Source organism: Trachemys scripta, chromosome 1, assembly GCF_013100865.1.
Source record: "Trachemys scripta elegans isolate TJP31775 chromosome 1, CAS_Tse_1.0, whole genome shotgun sequence".
In the NCBI taxonomy this organism is placed as follows: Eukaryota; Metazoa; Chordata; order Testudines; family Emydidae; genus Trachemys; species Trachemys scripta.
In genome coordinates, this window is record NC_048298.1 from 324,472,203 (window position 1) to 324,495,448 (window position 23,246).

The window sequence follows — 23,246 nt, forward strand, 5'->3', positions numbered from 1 at the left end:
GGGGGTGGAGCTGGGGGGAATGGAGGGCACCGGATAGGTTCCCCCTGGGGACTTAGGGTCTGAGAGTAATGGGGGCAACTGTCAGAGGTTCCCATGGGAGCCGTGGGGTCTGTGAATACTGGGGTAGTGGGGGACTGGAGCAGTTCCCCCCTGGGAGCTATGGGGTCTGTGAGTACCGGGGATTAGGGGGGAGAGGTTCCCTTCTGGGAGCCGTGGGGTCTGAGAGTATTGGGGGGGGGTGGTGGTGGTGATGGGAGAGGTTCCCCCCCAGGAGCTGTGGGGTTGGGAGTATGTGGGGGTTCTTTGACTAGGTGGGGGGCAGGCGACGTCCTGGGGGCCGAGGGGACTGAGAGTATGGGGGGGGGAGCAGGAGAGGTTCCCTCCAGGGACTGTGGGGACTGAGTACCATGGGGGAGGGCAGGAAAGGTCCCCTCTGGGGGCTGAGGGGACTGAGAGTCTGGGGATGGGGTAGGGCAGAAGAGATTCCTTTGGGAGCCTGATAGGGACATCTTGAACGTTTTCCACCCATTCCTGGGGTATGGTAAAACATCTGGATTGCAAGTAACCAAACTGCTCAAATACTTGTCTAGACCCTTAGCTTCTATACATAGGGAATCATGGGACCACGGGATAGCAAGTAACTAGGGGATCCCCCTTGGGCTTCTGCTGGGCCCACTGATCAATGCACAACATCAGAGAGAGGGCATGAGAAGCATGTGTACTCTGAGTAACTGAAACCCCCCCACATTCAACAGGTGAATTCAGCTACTTTTCAGAGGCCAGTACAAATGAGAGGGTGGTGAGCTTCACCAGAGTCCCCAGGAGCCACTCTCTCACCATAAACAGCTACTGTTAAAGGAGAGGTTGTGGGATTTATGTGAGAATTGTACTGTGTACAGGGGCATTTGATTTCATGCAAATCGTTGGCTAGAAGGTGCTTTATGTTTTGAATTTCCCAACAAAAGCCTACCTCTGGTTGCCAGAAGGATGAAAGATTTTATTCTTTCTTTCCTGGTCCCTCAACATTGAAGCCCCTTCATAGATCCAAGTCACTGGGGTTTCTGCTGCTCTACTCCTCCCTTGGCCTATGAATATTTCCAGTTCCTGTCTCTACCTGGCATAGCTGTTCCTTGCAGCAGAGTCAAGTTAACTTGGGTTTTTTTTTGTCAATTTCACCTCTGCCCACTTGACTGAGCAATGAAACAGACTATAGTTCTCAGTTTTACTTTGCTGGTGTTTGACAAGGTAGGAGAGGCAGTAGCTGCACTGGAGCTGAATGTTTACTGACATCGGGGAAAACAACATTTGGAATATTTTTCTTTGCAACTGTAAAGGGTGTGGGGGGGGGGGTCAGAACACGCCTTTTAACATGAATACTTACATTCTGCAGAAATTGATGGCTTAGATCCCACCTGAATTTCTTGTACCTCTTATCTTGTCCCTACAATCACTCTTTGAATTATCCCGTACCTACCCTATTCCCTTTAACCATAAGGTTGAGAGGCTCAAGAATTAATATCTGGCCTGTGAGGAACTCTACTCCACATACCTGACTTACAGAACTATAATACGTTTACTAATCTAGGCACAAATCTGCTAGCCAAGCTTTACCATGTTGATTATAATGAAAATTGAGATATTTACTTCAGTCAAAAAAAAGACTAGCTCAGGTCAACTAGGGGAGTTGGATTTTGCAAGGCTGTCCTACAGTAATAAGGCTTTCCAGCTCACTTCTAAGACATGAGATTATGAAGTTCAAGAAGAAACTTCTGCACTATGAATATATCTGTATTGACATCAAAACCTATGACCATCAGCATCCATTCCTGAAATCACCTGGTTATGTAGCCAAAGTGCAGCATGTAGACTTTGAATAGCTCAGTTCTCTGCCTTCACCTCAATGCATACAATCATAGGCCCCCAAAAGATGCACGTGACTGATAGGTATGTCCCTAATAAATCCTCCTATTCCTTCCCACCACATTCTTAGGATACTATTTAGCCATTTGTTAGAGGCATCCTTCTATCAAAGCAGTAATATTATTATATTAACTGAAGTTGATAAACTAAGCAGTTGATTGTAATTTCACACCATGCATGTGTCAGTTCAGTTCCTAGATGACACAATAATACAATTAATAAAATCTTGCTGGGCACTGCACAAACACACAGACATTCTCAGTGTGGGACAGCTTAAATTTTTAATAGACAATGGGGGAGAAAGGAAGTATTTTTTCCATTTTAAAGATAAAGGTCAGAGGCACAGAGATTAAGTGGCTTGCTCAGTGTCATACAGGAAGTCTGTAGAAGAGCTGGGAATAGAACCGATTTCATGAGTCCTAGTCCAGTGCGTTAAACAGAAGATCAACCTTCTTGAAATACAGCAGCAAATGAGTGGGTCAGTTTTAATTACTGTTGTTTAATAACTGTTGTTTTTTGTTATTTTGTTCTCGGGTAGATTCTTTTCCTTTTTTGCTTTGGTGATGTTATGGTACTTTACCAGCTTCATATTTTTAGTCTGCGTCGCAGGATCACCTGAAGTCTCTTGGCCTTCCCAGTTTATAGTTCATTGAGAGATTTCTGAAGGTGAATTATGATAGCTGATTATTGTGCAAATCCAGATAATTACAGTATTGTGACTTTTTTCAAGCTATTCTTCCATCTTCCTTTCTGGATTCCTATATGATGCTAGCTTTATATCACTCTTCCTAGCTTTCCCTGGACTTCTTCAGGAACATCTAGTCTTGCCATTATCAGGGTACAAGAACTGTGGCTTTCTTGTTCAAATCACCAATGGGTTATTTGGTTGTGCAACTGTTGTCTTTAGCTTGCATCAGTTCTCAGCTTCTTTTGAGTTTCTGCATCTTCATCTGTAGAACACTTGCTATGTTTATGCCAGGTATCTTCAGATTTCTGTTTTCTCACCAACTGACCTTGTTCAATAGTCATGCAATTTTGCGGTGGTCTGACTTTTAATAGGGTTGTCATTAACCTTAATATCTTGTGCTGCACAGGAAAGGTTCCCCACATTCTTTTGTGGGTTGGACTAAATGACCTAATACGCCATTTCCATCTCCAGCTTCTGACTCTGAGAACTGTTTCTCATTTGTATGATAATTAAAGGTTTCGATTTAATTTTAATTAGCTTGTTTAGAGATTTTACATTTGGAGCACAAAGTAACAATACTTTAAATGACAAATATTGCAAAAGATATGGTTTATCCAACATTAAATTGCTTTTCTGTTCCTTCCCATCTTAAAGGTTGCATTTTATAAAAACTCCATGGTGGTGATTATCAATAAGATTTATCAAGTGATATGAGTGAAATGCTGAGAGAGTTTTGAGGTGTTAAGCTACTAAAACACTTGAGAATTCAATCTGCATGTTAAATGTTATGCATTTTTCTAAAGCACACATTTTGGTAGTATTTGTATGTTTCATATTTCTTTAAAAACTTGATCTTTTATTGGCAGTCTTAAATCAATTTATGCATGAATCCTAACAAGGTCAGATAAACTTGTCCCAATGTAGTAGTCTTAAATTTGTTTAAATTGTGCAGGAACTCTGTATACATGTACTTGGTCTAGTATAATGTGCATACGTGCTTGTTAGGAATCTTGGAAGTCCCCTTGTAGTTCAGTAACAGATGTTAGATTGTTTACCATTTCCAAATAGTTCCAATTTAAAAATAACATCCCCTTTTACCTTGCTATAATAGATTTAAGTGGCCAGGTGTTCAAAAAAGCAAACTACTCTCTGTGTTTTAGTAGGAACCTCTTCTTCTGTGGTAGCTTGCTAACATTGCTTTACAAATTTATTAGAGCATAAGCTTGCATGGACTACAGCCCACTTCTTCGGATGCATATCAGAAGTGGGCTGTAGTCCACGAAAGCTTATGCTCTAATAAATTTGTTAGTCTCTAAGGTGCCACAAGTACTCCTGTTCTTTTTGTGGATACATACTAACACGGCTGCTACTCTGAAACCTAACACTGCTTTGTGTTTTAAGAATGATTTAATATATCCATTCTTATGCACTCACTCCAGTTTCCTGCCAACTCAAGTTTCTTCTTTAAGAGAAGTAATAATTTGGGACTAATACCTTGCTGGCATAGCACAGGGAGGCCTTTAAAAGTTAAGGGTCACCCTTGCATTGGATTTGAAAGAAATATCTAAGCAATGAATGTTTAGCTAAATGTAGCTGAATGCGTGGCTGCAGTACAGCATAAGAAAAAGAAATGATAGCCAAAGTTAACTTGGCATCAAATTGTTGTTTTAGTTGCTTTCTCTTGCTATTTCACAGGTTCTGTGTGTGTTTTAGAACATAATTCAAGCAAGCAACTCTGATGGAATCTGTAGTGCATTTTTGTGATAGTGATTGACATTGTATGTAAAGTGGTGTTATGGTATTGAATATTGATTGGCATACTCTGCAATTTATAGAAGTGGATCTTGGAGACAGTGCATACTTTTCCGTTTGCTCTATATTATGACTAGTGGTCGGTCAGCAATTAACACCTTTTTAACCTCAGAACAGTTTTAGTATAATTATTATTAGCCCTTGGCTACACTTGGCAATTCACAGCGCTGCCGCGGCAGCGCTGTGAAGCGTGAGTGTAGTCGCGCCGCCAGCGCTGCGAGAGCTCTCTGGCAGTGCTGTAAGTTCTCCACCTCTCTGAGGGGAGTAGCTTGCAGTGCTGCGAGCGAGCATGCAGTGCTGCGGGCGCTGATTACACTGGCACTTTACAGTGCTGCGCTCGGGGGGGGGGGGGGACGTTTTCACACCCCTGAGTGCAGCAAGTTGCAGCGCTGTACAGCGCCAGTGTAGCCAAGGCCTTAATGTCGTACTCAAGTCTGTGTTAACAGAAAATTCATGTTACAAGATGTTTGCAACAGGTTGGGTATTGGAAGTCCAGGTGAGCAATAGGGCAATCAGTTTGAAGTAATTGATATGCTTATTTTTGGATTTAATTTTATTTAGGTAAGCTTTTCACAAACTGATATAACAAACATAGTAAAATGTATAATTAAACTACCTTTGACTGTGGTTCTTTTGCTGAGTAATGTCTGAATGGACCATTATATGTTTAAACCTGATCAAAATATTTCTTTTTTAAGGAAAATGACAGCTTGTAGGAATCTAAGGCATGAAATAATTGGTCCTTCTACACCAAAAAATAACTCAGCCCCTCAGTTTCTAGGACAAAGCATTAGAATATGTCCTGGAGGGAACAATGCTGCAGTGGCTGGAAGATGGAGTAGAAGACTTAATAGGTGTCCTCAGTCTCTGACTCCTGTGGTTTTGAGTCTGTGATTCATTTCAGAAATGTGTTGAGATGGGTCATTGTCTTGCAAATGACACCGAAAGGTCAAAACATTAAAAAAAAAAAAAGAGCTCCAGCATGGACCATACGGGAGATACTGGATCTGATCGCTGTATGGGGAGACGAATCCATGCTATCAGAACTCCGTTCCAAAAGACGGAATGCCAAAACATTTAAAAAAATCTCCAAGGCCATGATGGACAGAGGCCACAACAGGGACTCAACACAGTGATGCATGAAACTTAACGTGCTGAGATAAGCGTACCAGAAAACCAAAGAATCAAACGGATGCTCTGGGAGAGAGCCACAGACATGCCGCTTCTATGCTGAGCTGTAGGCCAGCACCATACCCCACCCCTGTCCGTGGACTCCGATAATTGAGTACTCTCAGTTGCCATGCCTGAGGATTTTGCGGACGGGGAAGATGAGGAGGAGGACAAGGTTGAGGAGAGCACATCGTTCTCCCCGACAGCCAGGATCTTTTTCTCACCTTGACTGAAATACCGCCTTGGGAGGGTATCCCGGACTATGAAGCCATAGAAGGGACCTCTGGTGAGTGTACCTTTGTAAATATAAAACAGGGTTTAAAAGCAAGCGTTTTTTAATTATTAATTTGCCCTGAGGACTTGGGATGCATTCGTGGCCAGTACAGCTACTGGAAAAGTCAGTTAAGGTGTCTGGGGATGGAGCGGAAATCCTCCAGGGACATCTCCATGAAGCTCTCCTGGAGGTACTCCAAAAGCCTTTGCACAAAGTTTCTGGGGAGAGCAGCCTTATTCCGTCCTCCATGGTAGGACACTTTACCACGCCACGTTAGTAGCAAGTAATCTGGTATCATTGCATGACAAAGCCTGGCAGCGTATGGTCCCGGTGTTTACTGGCATTCAAGCAACATCCATTCTTTATCTCTGTGTTATCCTCAGGAGAGTGATATCGTTCATGGTAACCTTTTTGAAATATGGGAATTTAATTAAGGGGACATTCATAGGTGGCCGTTCCTACTGAGCTGTTTGTCTGTGGCTGAAAAGAAATCCTCCCTGCAGTTAGCCAAGCGGTGGAGGGGAGGGTGGGGGGGCCATTGGTGCTGAGCTGTTCGCGTTTGGCTAGCAGGGATCTTCCCTGATACCAGCCATGCGGTGCAGTGGGGGGAGGGTTAAAGCGGTCATCCCAGAGAAAAAGATCGGGGTAGGCTAGTTTGGTTTCTGTTGCTGCACGTTAACACGAAAACCACAGCCCTAAATGGACAACTCAACGGGCTTTGCTTGGTATGGGAAAGGAGGGTGCTGCTGTTATGAAGGTTGCAGAAGCCGAAAGACTATGGCTTACCATGGCCGCCTGCAAGCCAAATTCTGTTGCCCAGTGTGTTTGATCTCGAACAGCAAAGCCGCAGGCACTCAATACAAGATGCAAAAAATGACCTTGTACCGAAATCACATGTGCTATGTAATGTGAATAGTGGTGTTCACCGTGAAAGAGTTTACCCATTGTTCTGTAAAATGTATCTTTTTAAATACTTCTCTCCCTTTTTTTTCTTCCTGCAGCTGCAAATGTTTCAAGCCTCCCTCCTCCATCCCAAAGGCTATTTCAGATAAGGCGGTGAAAAAAATGCACGTGCGATGAAATGTTCTCTGAGCTCATGCAGGCGTCCTGCACTGAAAGAGCTCAGCAGAAAGTGTGGAGAGACCCAATAGCACAAGACAGGAAAGCGGCCAGTGAACGTGAGGAGAGGTGGCGGCAGGAAGATCAGAGGAGGCAGGATGCCATGCTGGGGCTACTGCAGGAACAAATGGACATGATCCAGCATCTGGTGGAGGTTCAGGAACGTCAGCTGGAGAGACTGCCGCTGCAGCCCCTGTTTAACCGCCCTTCCTCCTCCCCAAGTTCCATAGCCGCCGCCTCACCCAGATGCCCAAGAACATGTGTGTGTTTGGGGGGGGGAGGGAGGCGAGGCTCCGGACTCCCAGCCACTCCACCCCAGTGGACAGAAGGCTATCATTCAACAAGTTTTGAAGCCTTTTCCTTCCCTCCTCCCACACTCCACCCAGGCTACCTTGTGAGTTATTTCCCTATTTTTATAATCAATTAATAAAGAATACATGGTTTTTAAATAATAGTGACTTTATTTCCAAGCTGTGATCGAAGGAGGGAGGGTGGTTGGTTTACAGGGAATTAGTCAACCAAGGGTGCGGGTTTTCATCAAGGAGAAACAAATATAACTGTCACACGGTACCCTGGCCAGTCATGAAACTGGTTTTCAAAGCTTCTCTGATGCGCTTCCTGATGTGCTCTTCTAATTGCCCTGGTGTCCGGCTGCGTGTAATCAGCGGCCAGGCGATTTCCCTCAACCTCCCACCCTGCCATAAATGTCTTCCCCCTTACTCTCACAGAGATTATTGAGCACACAGCAAGCAGCAATAACAATGGGAATATTGGTTTCGCTGAGGTCTGAGCGAGTCAGTAAACTGCGCCAGCGACCTTTCAAACGTCCAAATGCACACTCTACCACCATTCTGCATTTGCTCAGCCTATAGTTGAACTGCTCCTTACTACTGTCCAGAGTGCCTGTGTATGGCTTCATGAGCCATGGCATTAAGGGGTAGTCTGGGTCCCCAAGGATAACTATAGGCATTTCAACGTCCCCAACGGTTATTTTCTGGTCTGGGAAGTAAATCCCTTCCTGCAGCCGTTTAAACAGACTAGAGTTCCTGAAGATGCGAGTGCCATGAAGCTTTCCCGACCATCCCACGTTGATGTTGATGAAACGTCCCTTGTGATCCACCAGTGCTTGCAGCACCATTGAAAAGTACCCCTTACTGTTTATGTACTGGCTGCCTTCTGGTTCTGCATAAACTGCACGATAATGCGCGAGGTGTTTACAATGCTCATAACTGCTGCGGTGAGCTGAACGGGGCTCCATGCTTGCCGTGCTATGGCGTCTGCTCGGGCAGTCCAGGGAAAAGGGCGTGAAATGATTGTCTCCCATTGCTTTCACGGAGGGAGGGTTGACTGACGACATTTACCATTAACCACCTGCGACAAATTTTTGGCCCCATCAGGCATTGGGAGCTCAACCCAGAATTCCAATGGGCAGCGGGAACTGTGGGATAGCTACCCATAGTGCACCGCTCGGAATGTTGACGCTTGCCACGGTACTATGGAGGCACAGTAATTTCGTAGTGTGGACATACCCTTTAGTATTACATAGAAGCAGCCGTTCTACTGTCTAGCACTAGAATTGCTAAAGGTAGCACCCTTCAAAAATGCTTTCTAGTATTCTCTGTATGTACACTTACTATGGTACCTTGTAGTAGTTTCCAATTTTAACTACTGCAGGCACCCACTGTGTCAGCAATGGATATCTATCTATCAACATTTGTCGGACATGAACCATAGTGAGATGGTGGAATGTGCCCAAGAAGCAATTCTGTAGTCTGAAACAAACTCTGTCCCTTTCCTTTTCTAACATATTGTTGTAATGGATTTAGTTTGAACATGATGGAATTTCACAAATATAATTAATATTGTTGGCATTCTAATCAGCATTGACGTAAAACAAATGTTAACTGAGAACAGAATTATTTGTTAGTGAAACCAACATCCAAAAGTGATAATCCTTACTTGCATGCCAAGTGATAATCCTATTTTGTAAATTTATAGAAAAAATTAATTTATAGAAGGAAACTTTGTGTGACATTCTGAGATGAGGTTGAGGAATTCTTTAGTTGAGATGAGAAGAAAACTACTTTTTCAGCATTAAAATCAGCACTGCATACAAACTTAGCAGCATCATTCCTGCTTGGCTAGAAACTAGAGGGATTTTAATGCAAATTGTGAAACATCAGTTTAATACTTTGAAAATTTGCATTTCTTCAGTATATTGGGTGTACTCAACATTAACTGTTCTTTATTCTCGAACACCTTTGCTAGTGAAATTTTTAACATGCTTAACATTCACAATTCAAATTTTAGAAAATTCAGATGAAAAATGTTTTCATGAAACTATTTTTAAAAATGCAATAAAACTATTGATTTGTTTTGAACTAAATACTCTGCTGCGATGTTTGCATCCCAAATATTGCAGCTTTGAGAACCTGACAGTAAAACTGACTTTCACAGTCCACAATGGGAGAAATTCAGTAAGTGTTTTACTAAATTCCAGGTTAGTAAATAATTTTAAACAAATCTCCTTAAATTGAATGCCCCTGTAACGCGGCCATAAGTTAAGCAGCAACATCTCTAATATCTCATTAGCTTACTAATGTTTAAATTCAAAATATCTAGATAAGCAGACAACTTTATATTTTGATACTAAACTAAAGCTGTTGTTTTTAAAATCCCATTTGGGGTATAATTACACCTCTACCTCTATAGAACGCTGTCCTCGGGAGCCAAAAACTCTTTTATGTTGTAGGTGAAACCGCGTTATATCAAACTTGCTTTGATCCACCGGAGTGCACAGCCCCCCCCCCCCCAGAGCACTGCTTTACCACGTTATATCTGAACTAGTGTTATATCAGGTCATGTTATATCGGGGTAGAGGTGTATTTGCAAAATTATGCCTCTTCAAACTCCGCTTTGCAGTTTTCAGTGGATTACAGCTTCTTGTACTTTGCTTCGCTATGTTACAGATTTCTTCTTTGTTATAACCGTAACATGTAAGGATTTAGTGCATGTTTTTGTATTTCATGCTTTCCTTTTTTGCAGTGGGACTAGTTCTTATGTTAAGTGAAAGATTGAGGTAATTTTTTTTTGCATTTATTTTGATTAAACTATAAATTGATTGAAGTCAGCATTCTCACTTACGAGTGGGTCTTTGTTCAGTTTGAAAATTTTATTTTCTTAACGTGAAAATGTTAACTGCAAGTGAAATATTCATAAGTTACAATTATGACTGTAAATCTCAACCAACTATTACATACGATATGTTTCCAATTTTTCCGAGTCTTGGCTTTACTTTCTTCAGTTCTATTTATTTACTTCAAATTGATGTGTCTGCATAATTAAACCAAGAGTAAAGGCAGTGTAGCTATGAGGTTTTTTTTTTTTTAAACTATTTGTTTGCAGCTCATTCTTACTTTGTATTAAAAAGAATCACTTCAGTACATGTTATTGGATACAGATATGGATAAATATATGCACACCAACAAAGTATTCCAAATTCTTTCTTGCACTAATATTTGTTCAAGCTAACTTTACATTGGTAGAAAAGCTGATGTAATTCATGAACTAGCCTGTATTTTTTTCCTGAGATCCATTTAGTAGGTTTATGATTCATATGATAATTTGCCTCCTTCCATATTGTATGGCTGAAACCATAATATTGTTTTATTCTTAGTTACGTTGTCTTCTTAAACTGCGACCAACTGTTTGTAAAAGAGGAGTTACTGTATTATTGAATAACATGAAAATATTTTCCTTATCTCTTAAAAATGTAATTATTATTTCCCCCTCTACATTCAGTCTTGCTTCCCTGTTAGCTAATCTCAGACAGTGACACCCGTTTAATGGACAGTTTTGGTGTTTAAATTTTTTAAATTTCTGTGCCATGATTCTTAAAATATTTCATCTTTCACTTTGATTAAAAATTTGTTAGTCTTTTGAATGACAATCCATGCCACTTAGTGTCTTTCACTAATATAGACTAATTTTAATTTGGGTAATGATTTACTTCTAAATTCTTAATCCAGTTGCAAATGTATACATTATTCCTCCTTCCCTAAACTGTTGTGTATTGTATTGCTGTATACCTACTTCTGAATTTCACCCAGTAATGGCTGTATTTCAGCTGTGGAGAATAGTGCTGGAAATCTAGTATCTAATGTCACGGACTAACTTGTGGGTGTCAAAAGCAAAGACTTTTTTTCTAGATATAAAGATGATTTTGAAAGGTTTGTTTATACTTGTGTGCTGACCCCTCCCACCAACCTCTTCATTAATAAGGGATAGTGTCCACATTTCAGTGTGTGTTCACCTTGAGTTTAAATTTCTGTTCTGGTGGATTTTTCTTTTTCTTAACAAGCATTTGAAATGCACAGTAGCCCTTTCTCTTCTTCGTTCATACTATCTGATGGAAAGAGTTTTGACCAGTGACAGGTAGATCCATAAACATTGGAAGAACACGGACTAAAGTAGTACATGGGGTGTGATTGGGGGAGAGGGAGGGAGGGTTGAGAGTATTAAAAGCTGTGGCATAATCTAGCAGTTCTCTGATTTCGGCAATTCAGAGAATTTGTTCTGCATGTACTAAACTGTTTGGCATGATCACTGCAGCACTGTTGATTTTGAACATTTTTTATTTTTTTGGTCAAAATATAGCTCAGAAAACCCTTTCTCAATAAAAAAATACACGTCAGCTGTATTTTTTTCAAGTGTTTTAAGGCTTAAGATAGGATAAATGTATCCTTTATTTATTCATTCCTCATAGGTACAAAGCACTTAGAACAAAGAATAAAAACAATAGCAGGCCTACATAAGAGTAATGTTTACACCTTGGTAAATCATTCTCTGCCCAGCTAACTCCATCAGCTGGGAGAAGTAGACAGCCCTGGCTGAAAAAGTCTGAATCTCTGAATGGGGTTGCCAGCCTCCCCAGTTCTTCCTTTTTTAGGACTTTTAGGTTTTAGATCTTGTTTTATCCCAGACTTACAGCCTTGGAAAGACTAAACATTCTAGACTGGATGGAGATATACAGGTAGTTCCTTCCCCCACTGATAGCCCAGCCGCTTTGAAGGTGTGTTTCTTAGGCTATCTTATCTCTGTTGTTTCATGTCCCCTGGGTTTTCCCCATTTACAGCCTCCTTTGATTTAACTCTCCACTAGCTATACTGGCAAATATTTAATATAGACGAGGCCTCTAGTGGATGGCGTCAGCTACAGTGCATACATTAGTTACATTTTCTCACTGGCAGATGTTTTTAGGCATTTCAGTAAAATTAAAGGTTAATATGTGGTCTTGTAATAAGCTAACTTTGCCATGTAACTTCCAATTTCATGCAGACTTCAAAGCTGCATACCATGTACGTTGGAATGCCTTACACAGGTCTAAGGCACTTTGTAGTAGGAAGGGCCTTTCAGCATCAATGCTTTTCAGAAACTGGAATACTGAATCTATAGGAGTGCTTTAACGATGCCAATGCAAGAGCTAAATCTAGGATCTTGGTTTATCTTATTAAAACTAAATGTAAATAGTTCTTTGGAAAAGTGCGTCAACCTGCCTCAATTACAAGACAAAAGTAGTGTTTAAATATATTTTTTAAAAATTAGCATTGCAATGTCAGTGATAGGGTAATTGAAGGACTGCTGAGACGTTTCTACACTCTACATTTATGAAGTTCCCGTTTGCCAAGATGCTTCGGGTTCTGTAAAACAAAATAAATTAAAAGGCATGACTATACAAATTGCCCTCCTAAGTCAAATAAAAATGAACGAATAGCTCTACTGAAAGAGAGAGGGACAGAAATGGAAAGGAAGCCCTCCTGGTATAGTGAATGGCATAGCTTGACCAATGGGATACTTTCATGCTATTGCCAAGATGTTTTTTTCATAGGAGAGGTAGGGCTAGAGATGAATTAAGCTTTTGTGGGGCCCTGGACCAGAGCAAGTGGTGGCCTCTCCCCACCCCTTCTGCCTGCAGTCCCTCCCCCGCACTTCTACAGGGGAAAGGGGGCTAGGGCGTGGGGGCCTGCTACCCCTCTGCCTGGCGCTCCTGCTGGGGTACAGGGTTGAGGCACAGGGGCTTGCCTGACCCTGCTCCCTGCCAGGAGTGCTGGGTGGAGTGGGTCTGGGCGAGGGGGCGCTCATTTGCCCCGGGCACCTGGCGTGGGTCGTGTTCGCCCAGTTGCTAATCTGCCACTGGGCAGGGCATGTACTTAAGGGTCCTGCCATTTTTGTCTCAGAGTAACTTCTTTCAAATCGGGAGACCAGAGCAAGCCTTTTGCATTTGCCTGCTACCAAAGCTTATTTTTTCCCCAAGTAACTTTGAAAGGAAACAAGGAATGAGGTGTAAAGTTCTGTTCTGGAATAGATAATAAATAGAGGAAGATGTGGTAAGTGGTCAGTTTTTAATATGGAAGGTTAAAATAGGATACCCCTAACAGGGCTAGTGTTTGTTTATTACTAAGCTAGGAAAGGGGGTGAACAGGCAGTACAGAGGCAGGTGAAAATAAAGGTGGGAGGAACTCAAGGTCATGCTGAATGGAAAGAATAATTTGAACTGCACATACGTATTGATTAGTTCTGAACTAACTACATTGTCAGAAAAAAAGATCTAGACAACATTGTAGCTAGCTCAGTGAAAATCTCTATTCAGTGAGAAGTGATAAAAATAAAAGAATCAATGTTAAGATGTATATGCAATAATTATACAGAAAGTTATGCCATGACATAGATCGATGGTACACACTCACCTTGAAGATTATTCACTTCTGATCACCCCACCTCAAAAGCTACATAGGAGAAACAAAGCATCCAGAGAAGGATGACTAAAACTAGAAGCACGAGAAGACCCGTATGTGCTTAGACCGGGATTGGGCAGACTTTTTGGCCCGATGGCTATGTTGGGGTATGGAAACTGTATGGCGGGCGTTCGGAGTGGAACCCCCTGGCTTCCCTTGTGCATAGGAGCCAGAGGAGGGACATGCTGCTGCTTCTGGGAGCCATGCGGAGTGGCCCCCGACCCTGCTCCCCGGCGGGAGCTCGAGGGCTGGATGTGGCCCACAACCTGTAGTTTGCCCGCCCCTGGCTTAGACACTTGGGGTATATCTGCCCTGCACACCCTGTAGCATAGTTATAAATGACAGTGTAGACAGTGAGGCACAGCTTAAGCAACTAAAGATGCACCTCTACCCTACACGGCTCTCTACGTGACCAAGCGGTGCCTCTCTTGTCTGCACTGCTATATTTAACAGTGTAGTGTCCTGCTGCTTTCCCACTGCTGGAGTCTTTCCCTGCCAGCAGAAGGGCTCTGGCAGGGGGGAAGTAGCCAGGAAAGGCACCTCCTGCTTTCATTGACGCGTAGCTACATATTGTAGTGTGTGCTCAGCCTGCTTTTTGCTGCAGTGTGTAGCTACACATTCCTTGCATGCAGCCGCCAGTGGTGTGCAGCCTTAAATGAGTAAGACTGCTTAAGTTGGACACGTACTGGAGATATAGACTGGTAATCAAGTTGGCAAGTTATTTGGGTGCTCCTTTTTACTCAAAAAGAACAGGAGTACTTGTGGCACCTTAGAGACAAACATTTATTTGAGCATAAGCTTTTGTGGGCTACAGCCCACTTCTTCAGATGTAGCCCACGAAAGCTTATGCTCTAATAAATTTGTTAGTCTCTAAGGTGCCACAAGTACTCCTGTTCTTCTTTCAGAAGTGGTGTGCCAAGTCTTCATTTATNCTTTCATACGTGTTGCCTTTCAGTTTCATTGGTGACTCCTTAATCTAGCATTACATCTCACGTCTTAGTTTCCCAACAGAATTACTTGGGGAAAAAGAAGTTTTGGTGGTAGGTAAATGAAAGAGGCTTGCTCCAGTTTCACTATTTAAGAGAAGTTGCTCTGAGTAAAAAGGTTTCAGAGTAGCAGCCGTGTTAGTCTGTATCTGCAAAAAGAACAGGAGTACTTGTGGCACCTTAGAGACTAACAAATTTATTTGAGCATAAGCTTTTGTGGGCTACAGCCCGCTTCTTCAGATGTAGCCCACGAAAGCTTATGCTCAAATAAATTTGTTAGTCTCTAAGGTGCCACAAGTACTCCTGTTCTTTTTGCAGATACAGACTAACACGGCTGCTACTCTGAAACCTTTTTACTCAGAGCAACTTCTCTTAAATAGTGAAACTGGAGCAAGCCTCTTTCATTTACCTACCACCAAAACTTCTTTTTCCCCAAGTAATTCTGTTGGGAAACTAAGACGTGAGATGTAATGCTAGATTAAGGAGTCACCAATGAAACTGAAAGGCAACACGTATGAAAGCTTTTGAGAACTTTACCCTGTGAAAAATAGTTTCCTTTCATCAGTGTCAAAAGTGATTTAGGAGTTTGTCCCGTTGAAATACATTGACACTTAAGCACGTGTGTGACTTTGAAGCCTTTGAAAAATTCATTCATGTTTAATAATTAAACTGGGGAACTCACTGCCTCAAGTTTTGGCCAAGAGTTTTGCAGGGTTCAAAAGTAGTATTAGACATTTATGAATAATACCCAGTTACAGTAAACACTCACCTCTAAGGTATATAAATGTTTGTTTCAAGAGAACTGCATAATTGTCCATCATGGGGTTTTACACCATTCTTTGAAGAATGTGCTACTGACCACTGTCAGATTAGGTGGACTCTGGATCTCATCTCCTATGACAATTCCTCCTTTCCTGTAAGTGATCCTACAGTAATATAAACAAAATGTTATTCCACCATGTTACTCCAAAATTGTAGAATCCATTGCAAAGGAAAAATAACAGCACTGTGTCTAGGAAGCATCCCAAAACACTTTACAGTGTATTCTGTCTGTGCTATTGAGATACAGCAGCTTTGTCAGCATGCTTCAAGTATTACTGTGCTCACTTTCCCTCTATTTCTGTAGTTGAAAATGCATGGAAAATATTTAGATAGCCAAATACCAATCTAGATAATTAAATTCTACCTAAGACACTGGGGCTGAGTTCCTTACTTGTGCAAAATGGCTCTGTAATTAAAAAGTTGTCATGTCTGCTGTTTTTGTTATAAAAATTATGGCATGTCAAGCAGCCTGACCCCCTAACACTGAAAAGCTTCCAGCGACAGGTGGTATGTAGTTGCAGGTCACAAACATTTAGCTAAAATTCCAGCCCAGTACCTAATGCTGCATCTTGCTAGCTAATTCTGTTCCTTACAGTACGTCTACACTTACCTCCAGGTCCGGCGGCAGGCAATCGATGTTCTGGGATCGATTTATCGCGTCTGGTCTAGACGCGATAAATCGATCCCTGAAGTGCTCGCCGGAGGAGTATGTGGCATCGACGAGGGAGCCTGCCTGCTGCGTCTGGACCCGCGGTAAGTTCAGACTAAGGTACTTCGAATTCAGCTACGTTATTAACGTAGCTGAATATGCGTACCTTAGTCCGAAGTGATGGGGTTAGTGTGGACTAGGCCCTAGTTGTCTATCAGGTTGACACAATTTGTCCATTGCCTCCATCTTGGCCTGCATTAGATTGTGGGGGAATTCTTTTGGCTTGTTGACTACCAACACCATTTGTCCATGTTGTAAACAGTTCAGTCACCTAAAGGACTTCTATAATTTAGCAAATAGTGGTCAGCAGGACTTGAAAAATGTACTAATCTGTTAGTTAGAAGCCTAATTCTAATAACCAGAGGTAGTTACCCTGGGCATTTAGGCAGAAGATTTTTTTTTTTTTTACTCTCCTCATTCAAGCCTTTGAGGCTTCACTTGTGAAGATTTTATGAACTCTAAAAATCTGAAGTGGTGCTCGCCACACTGCTCTGCTTCCTAATGCATTTGTTTGAAAGTAATCTCTCTCTCTCTATTTGGCTTGCAGGTAGACCACATTTGCATTATTGTCATAGAGTTCAGATTGCAATCTGGGAGTATTAAACTAATACAAGTCATTATTTACCCAATAACCAGGGCTTGGAAACTGCTTGCATATACCCATTTGCTCTGCTGACCCATTTCTGAAGCTATCATATTTGTTCTCAGGAACCTCAGCTTCTAGCTTTTGGTGGTGAGAACCTCAAATGTAAGCTACCCAATGCTGAGATGTCTTTGAGTCTACAGAGAACCTGAAATAATAGCCTTGAGAGGCATGAACTGCCCATTAACAGCTCAAATGAGATGATCCCCACTGATCATTTCAATTACAGCTTGTATTACCATGGTAAGTAGGAGCCCAAATTATGGATCAGGACCATTGTGCTATGGTCCAAAAAAAGTCTCTGACCCCAAATGTTTACAATCTAACAATGAGTGGATACAGATAGACAAATGGAGGAATACAAGGAAATGTGAGAGGCTAACGTTCAGCAGGATAGGCTGATAGGTGGTTTCAACTCATCTGTGGCTTAACTCGGTTATTTTTGTAGGCATCATAGCAAAAGGGGGATAAAAAGTTAACTTTGGAGATGTTTACAGGGAGTTCCTTCCAGGTGTGATGGTGGCATGGGACAAAGCCCAGAGGGGTTAGAAAAATTAACAAGTGGATGATGGCACGATAGGCACGAAGTTGATATTTTGATAGTGAACGAGAGATGATAGGGCAGGCTGTGAAGAGCTTTGAAAGTAAGAATGAGCAGTTTGTGGGTATAGTAGAGAAAGGGGGAGCTAATGGATGAAGTCAGAGTGAATGTGGACATCAAACAGTTGTTAATTTGTTGTGTAAGAAAGACAGAGGATCATAGATCTGTAATCATTTTATTGAGTAATGTCTTATTTCGGTGACCAAAGTGGATGGCATTTGGGAAATGTCAGTTTTCCCGCCCAATCAAGGAATCAAGCCCATAGAACTGTACCTTCAAACCCTGTCTGGAGTACACAAGGCCTGAGACTTGAGCTGTTTTAAGTTTACTGAGTGCAGGTCTACACTTAAAACACTACACTTAAAACACTGTAGCACTTTAATGAAGATGCCTCCATGAGAGGCTGTAACTATGTCGATGGCAGAAACTCTTCTGCTGACATAAAGCTGTCTACACTGGGGATAGGTCCGTATAACTATGTCGCACAAGGTTGTGGATTTTTCACACTCTTGAGTGATGTATTATACCAATGTAAGTCTGTAGTGTAGACCAGACCTTACCTTACCTAACATCTCAGAGTAGTAAGGGTCTGTTCAAACAGTTGCCATAGAAGTACGTTAGGTATGACCTACACTTAAAAATTAGACTGACCGTACTACATCGATTTGTGCTGTGAAAAATTTAACGCCCTGAGCAACATAGTTAAGTTGACCTAACCCTGGATGTAGATTTGGCTAGGTTGACGGAAAAATTCTTCAGTTGACCTAGTCACAGCCTCTCAGCAAGATGGACAAAACTACATAGATGGAGAAGCCCCTTCTATATATGTAGGAAGCACCTACGCTACAGTGACATAGCTGCAGTGCTGTAGCTGTGTCACTTTAGTGGGTGCAGGGTAGGCGTGCCTTTAGAAGCTGTAGCTAAAGCAAGAGCACTAATTTTTGTGTCCGTTGAAACATGGTCTGATTTAATCTAAATGAGGACTTTTAGATGTAAATAACAGTATGAAACATAACATTTTAGTTTGGATGACTGTTTTCCTCCTTCATTCAAAAGAAAAAAGGAAAGTACAAACTGATGACATCATCCAATGAAAACCGTTTGGATATACAGCCAACAGTTACTGTTTCATATTAAAATGAAAGGTTGCTGTTATGCCTTTCTACACTGATCAGTCTGGTTAGATAATGAGACTGGGGGAAAAAAAACCCTGAATCTCATCTTGCCTGTTAGATTTTGAAAGACTTTGGAGTGTATTTGTTTACTGTAGGCGCCCCTTAAACTTGATTTCCATCCATGTTTTTGAGGTCTTTTCCTCTGCATCATTTGGACCCTAGCTCTTGAAATGACAAACGGTGGGGAAGAGGATGCTTAATCTGCTCTTTTGCTTGAGAAACATTAGCAGCGTAGGCTCCATACTCCCTTTCTTTACTGCCTAGGAGACTGAAATTGTTTCACCTATTTGGGAATTTAATGTAGACAGTCCCAAATTGCCAAAATGATTTTTGACCAAGAATGTGTGTCTAGAAATGAAAGATACTGTCTATTTTCTTGTAACTACACAAAGGAAGTCTGGATTAGCAGATTACAGGTCAAGACATGCTATGCTTAACATTTGTTTTGTCCAAATCTAATTTTTTTCCTCTGATCTCAATACATCTAATTCTAGTCAAACTAGTCCTCTAGTATTGGCAAACAGCATGTTACAAACATTGATTCAGATTACAGGTGGCTTTTGACACCGTTTTTTTTGAAAAATCCGCACCCTTGCCCAGAGTTCTTCCAGGGAGGCACATCAACTCATCTAGATATTTGTTTCAGAGTAGCAGCCGTGTTAGTCTGTATCCGCAAAAAGAACAGGAGTACTTGTGGCACCTTAGAGACTAACAAATTTATTAGAGCATAAGCTTTCGTGGACTACAGCCCACTTCTTCAGATGCATATAGAGTGGAATAAATATTGAGGATGGATATATATATATATATATACACACACACACACACGTGGGAGTTGTCTTACCAACTCTGAGAGGCCAATTAAGTAAGAGGAAAAAAACTTTTGAAGTGATAATCAAGATAGCCCAGTACAGACAGTTTGATAAGAAGTGTGAGAATACTTACAAGGGGAGATAGATTCAATGTTTGTAATGGCTCATCCATTCCCAGTCCTTATTCAAACCGGAGTTGATTGTGTCTAGTTTGCATATCCATTCCAGTTCAGCAGTCTCTCGTTGGAGTCTGTTTTTGAAGTTTTTCTGTTGTAAGATAGCCACCCACAGGTCTGACATTGAATGACCAGACAGGTTAAAGTGTTCTCCCACTGGTTTTTGAGTATTATGATTCCTGATGTCAGATTTGTGTCCATTAATTCTTTTGCGGAGAGACTGTCCGGTTTGGCCAATGGCGTATATCATATTGGTAGATGTGCAGGTGAACGAGCCCCTGATGGTATGGCTGATGTGATTAGGTCCTATGATGATGTCACTTGAATAGATATGTGGACAGAGTTGGCATCGGGCTTTGTTACAAAGATAGGTTCCTGGGTCAGTGGTTTTGTTCAGTGATGTGTGGTTGCTGGTGAGTATTTGCTTTAGGTTGGGGGGTTGTCTGTAAGTGAGGACAGGTCTGTCTCCCAAGATCTGTGAGAGTAAAGGATCATCTTTCAGGATAGGTTGTAGATCTCTGATGATGCGCTGGAGAGGTTTTAGTTGGGGGCTGAAGGTGACAGGTAGTGGTGTTCTGGTATTTTCTTTGTTGGGCCTGTCTTGTAGGAAGTGACTTCTGGATACTCGTCTGGCTCTGTCAATCTGTTTTTTCACTTCAGCGGGTGGGTATTGTAGTTTTAAGAATGCTTGATAGAGATCTTGTAGGTGCTTGTCTCTATCTGAGGGATTGGAGCAAATGCGGTTATATCTTAGAGCTTGGCTGTAGACAATGGATCGTGAGGTGTGTCCTGGATGGAAGCTGGAGGCATGTAGGTAAGTGTAGCGGTTTCCGGGTTTAGGGTGGTATTTATGTGACCATCGCTTATTAGCACAGTAGTGTCCAGGAAATGGACCGCTTGTGTGGATTGATCTAGGCTGAGGTTGATGGTGGGATGGAAATTATTGAAATCGTGGTGAAATTCCTCAAGGGCTTCTTTTCCATGGGTCCAGATGATGAAGATGTCATCAATGTAGCGCAAGTAGAGTAGGGGCGTTTGGGGACGAGAGCTAAGGAAGCGTTGTTCTAAGTCAGCCATAAAAATGTTGGCATACTGTGGGGCCATGCGGGTACCCATAGCAGTGCCGCTGACTTGAAGGTATATATTGTCCCCAAATGTGAAATAGTTATGGGTGAGGACAGAGTCACAAAGTTCAGCCACCAGATTAGCTGTGACATTATCGGGGATACTGTTCCTGATAGCTTGTAGTCCATCTTTGTGTGGAATATTAGTGTAGAGGGCTTCTACGTCCATAGTGGCCAGGATGGTGTTTTCTGGAAGATCACCGATGGATTGTAGTCTCGAAGATAGCTGGAAGTGCTGGTAGCGTAGGGTCTGAGGAGAGAGTCTACATAACCAGACAAGCCTGATGTTAGGGTGCCAATGCCTGAGATGATGGGGCGTCCAGGATTTCCAGGTTTATGGATCTTGGGTAGCAAATAGAATACCCCTGGTCGGGGTTCTAGGCATGTGTCTGTACAGATTTGTTCCTGTGCTTTGTCAGGGAGTTTTTTTAGCAGATGGTGTAATTTCTTTAGGTAATCCTCAGTGGGATCAGAGGATAATGGCCTGTAGAATGTAAATTTGTTAGTCTCTAAGGTGCCACAAGTACTCCTGTTCTTTTTGCTACATATTTGTCTAATTTTACCACAGGCTACATAAAAAGCACTGGCAAATTCAGTACAAACTAAAATTTCATACAGACGACGACTTTTTTATACTGCTCTGTATACTATACACTGAAATTTAAGTACAATATTTATATTCCAAGAGATTTATTTTATAATTATATGGTAAAAATGAGAAAGTAAGCAATTTTTCAGTAATAGTATTTTGCAAGCAAGTAGTTTTTAAGTGAGGTGAAACTTGGGGATATGCAAGACAAATCAGGGTATGTCTACACCACAAATGTTACAGCATGGCCGTGGCAGCGCTATGATGTGGGCAGTGTAGACACGCTTTATCGCCGGAGAAGAGCTCTCCCAGCGATGATAAAAACCCCACCCCGAACGAGCAGTGGTAGCTTTGCGCTCCCAGCGATAAAGCACTGTCTATACTGGCGCTTTTCAGCATTAAAACTTTTGTCACTCGGGGGGGGTGGGGGAAGATGTTTTTTCACACCCCTGAACGACAAAAGTTTTAGTGCTGAAAGTGGCAGTGTAGAGACAGCCTCAGACTCCTGAAAGGGGTGCAGTAGTCTGGAAAAGTTGAGCCACTGATTTAGAAGATGTATACAGATAATAAGTTTCCCAATTCTATTTTCAGAGGGGTAGCCATGTTACTCTGTATCAGCAAAAACAGCAAGGAGTCCTTGTCGTACCTTAAAGACTAACAAATTTATTTGGGCATAAGCTTTCGTGGGCTAAAACCCACTTCATCAGATGCATGGAGTGAAAAATATAGTAAGCAGTACAGACACACCCCGACTTACGCAAGCGTTCCGTTCCGGAATGTCTTGCTTAAGTCAAATTTTCTGTAAATTGAGAATGTATACCTGACAATTACGCACTCTTCACTCCTCCCCCCCAAAAAAGCTTACGGAACTTTTTCGGTAAGTGCGGATTTTTGTAAGTCGGGTTTGCGTAACCTGGGGAGCGTCCGTATAAACATTACAGCACATGAAAAGATGAGAGTTGAATTACCAAGTGGAGGGGTCAGTGCAATTAAGGTAGAAGTGGCCTATTCTCAACAGTTGACAAGAAGGGGTGAATAACAAGAGAGGGGAAAATTACTTTTGTAGTGACTCATCCACTCCCAGTCTTTATTCAGGCCTAATTTGATGGTGTTCAGTTTGCAAATTAATTCCAGTTTTGCAGTTTCTCGTTGAAGTGTGTGTTTGAAGTTGGTTTTTTTTTTTTTTTTGAAGAATTGCCACTTTTAAGTCTGTTGTTGAGTGTCCAGGGAGATTGAAGTGCTCTCCCACTAGTTTTTGAATGTTAAATTTCTCGATGTCTGATTTGTGTCCATTTATTCTTTTGCATAGAGATTGTCCAGTTTGGACAATATACATGGCAGAGGGGCATTGCTGGCAAATGATGGCATATATCACATTGGTAGATGTGCAGGTGAATGAGCCCCTGATGGTGTGGCTGATGTGGTTAGGTCCTATGATGGTGTCCCTTGAATAGATATGCGGACAGATTTGGCAATGGGGTTTGTTGCAGGGATTGGTTCCTGGGTTAGTGTTTTTGTTGTGTGGTATGTAGTTGCTGGTGAGTATTTGCTTCAGGTTGGGGGACTGTCTGTAAACAAGGACTGGCCTGTCTCCCAAGGTCTGTGAGAGTGAGGGATTGTCCTTCAGGATAGGTTGTAGATCCTTGATGATGCTCTGGAGAGGTTTTAGTTGGGGGCTGTAGGTGATGGCTAGCCTACTACTCTAGAAAATTAGGTTGACCCAGCAACATTGCTCAAGGGTGCGAAAAATCCCTTGAGCAGTGTAATTAAGATGACCTAAAGGATGGTCTACACTGAAAAGTTAGATTGATATAGCTATCTCTCAGGGGTGT

The 23,246-nt window shown here is 42.0% G+C and overlaps 1 protein-coding gene across 17 annotated transcripts in view; it reads left to right on the top strand.

Moving 5' to 3' along the window:
* The window catches only part of PICALM (phosphatidylinositol binding clathrin assembly protein), a 118,537-nt gene that overhangs the window by 852 nt on the left and 94,439 nt on the right, over positions 1-23,246 (top strand). The window lies entirely within an intron of this gene.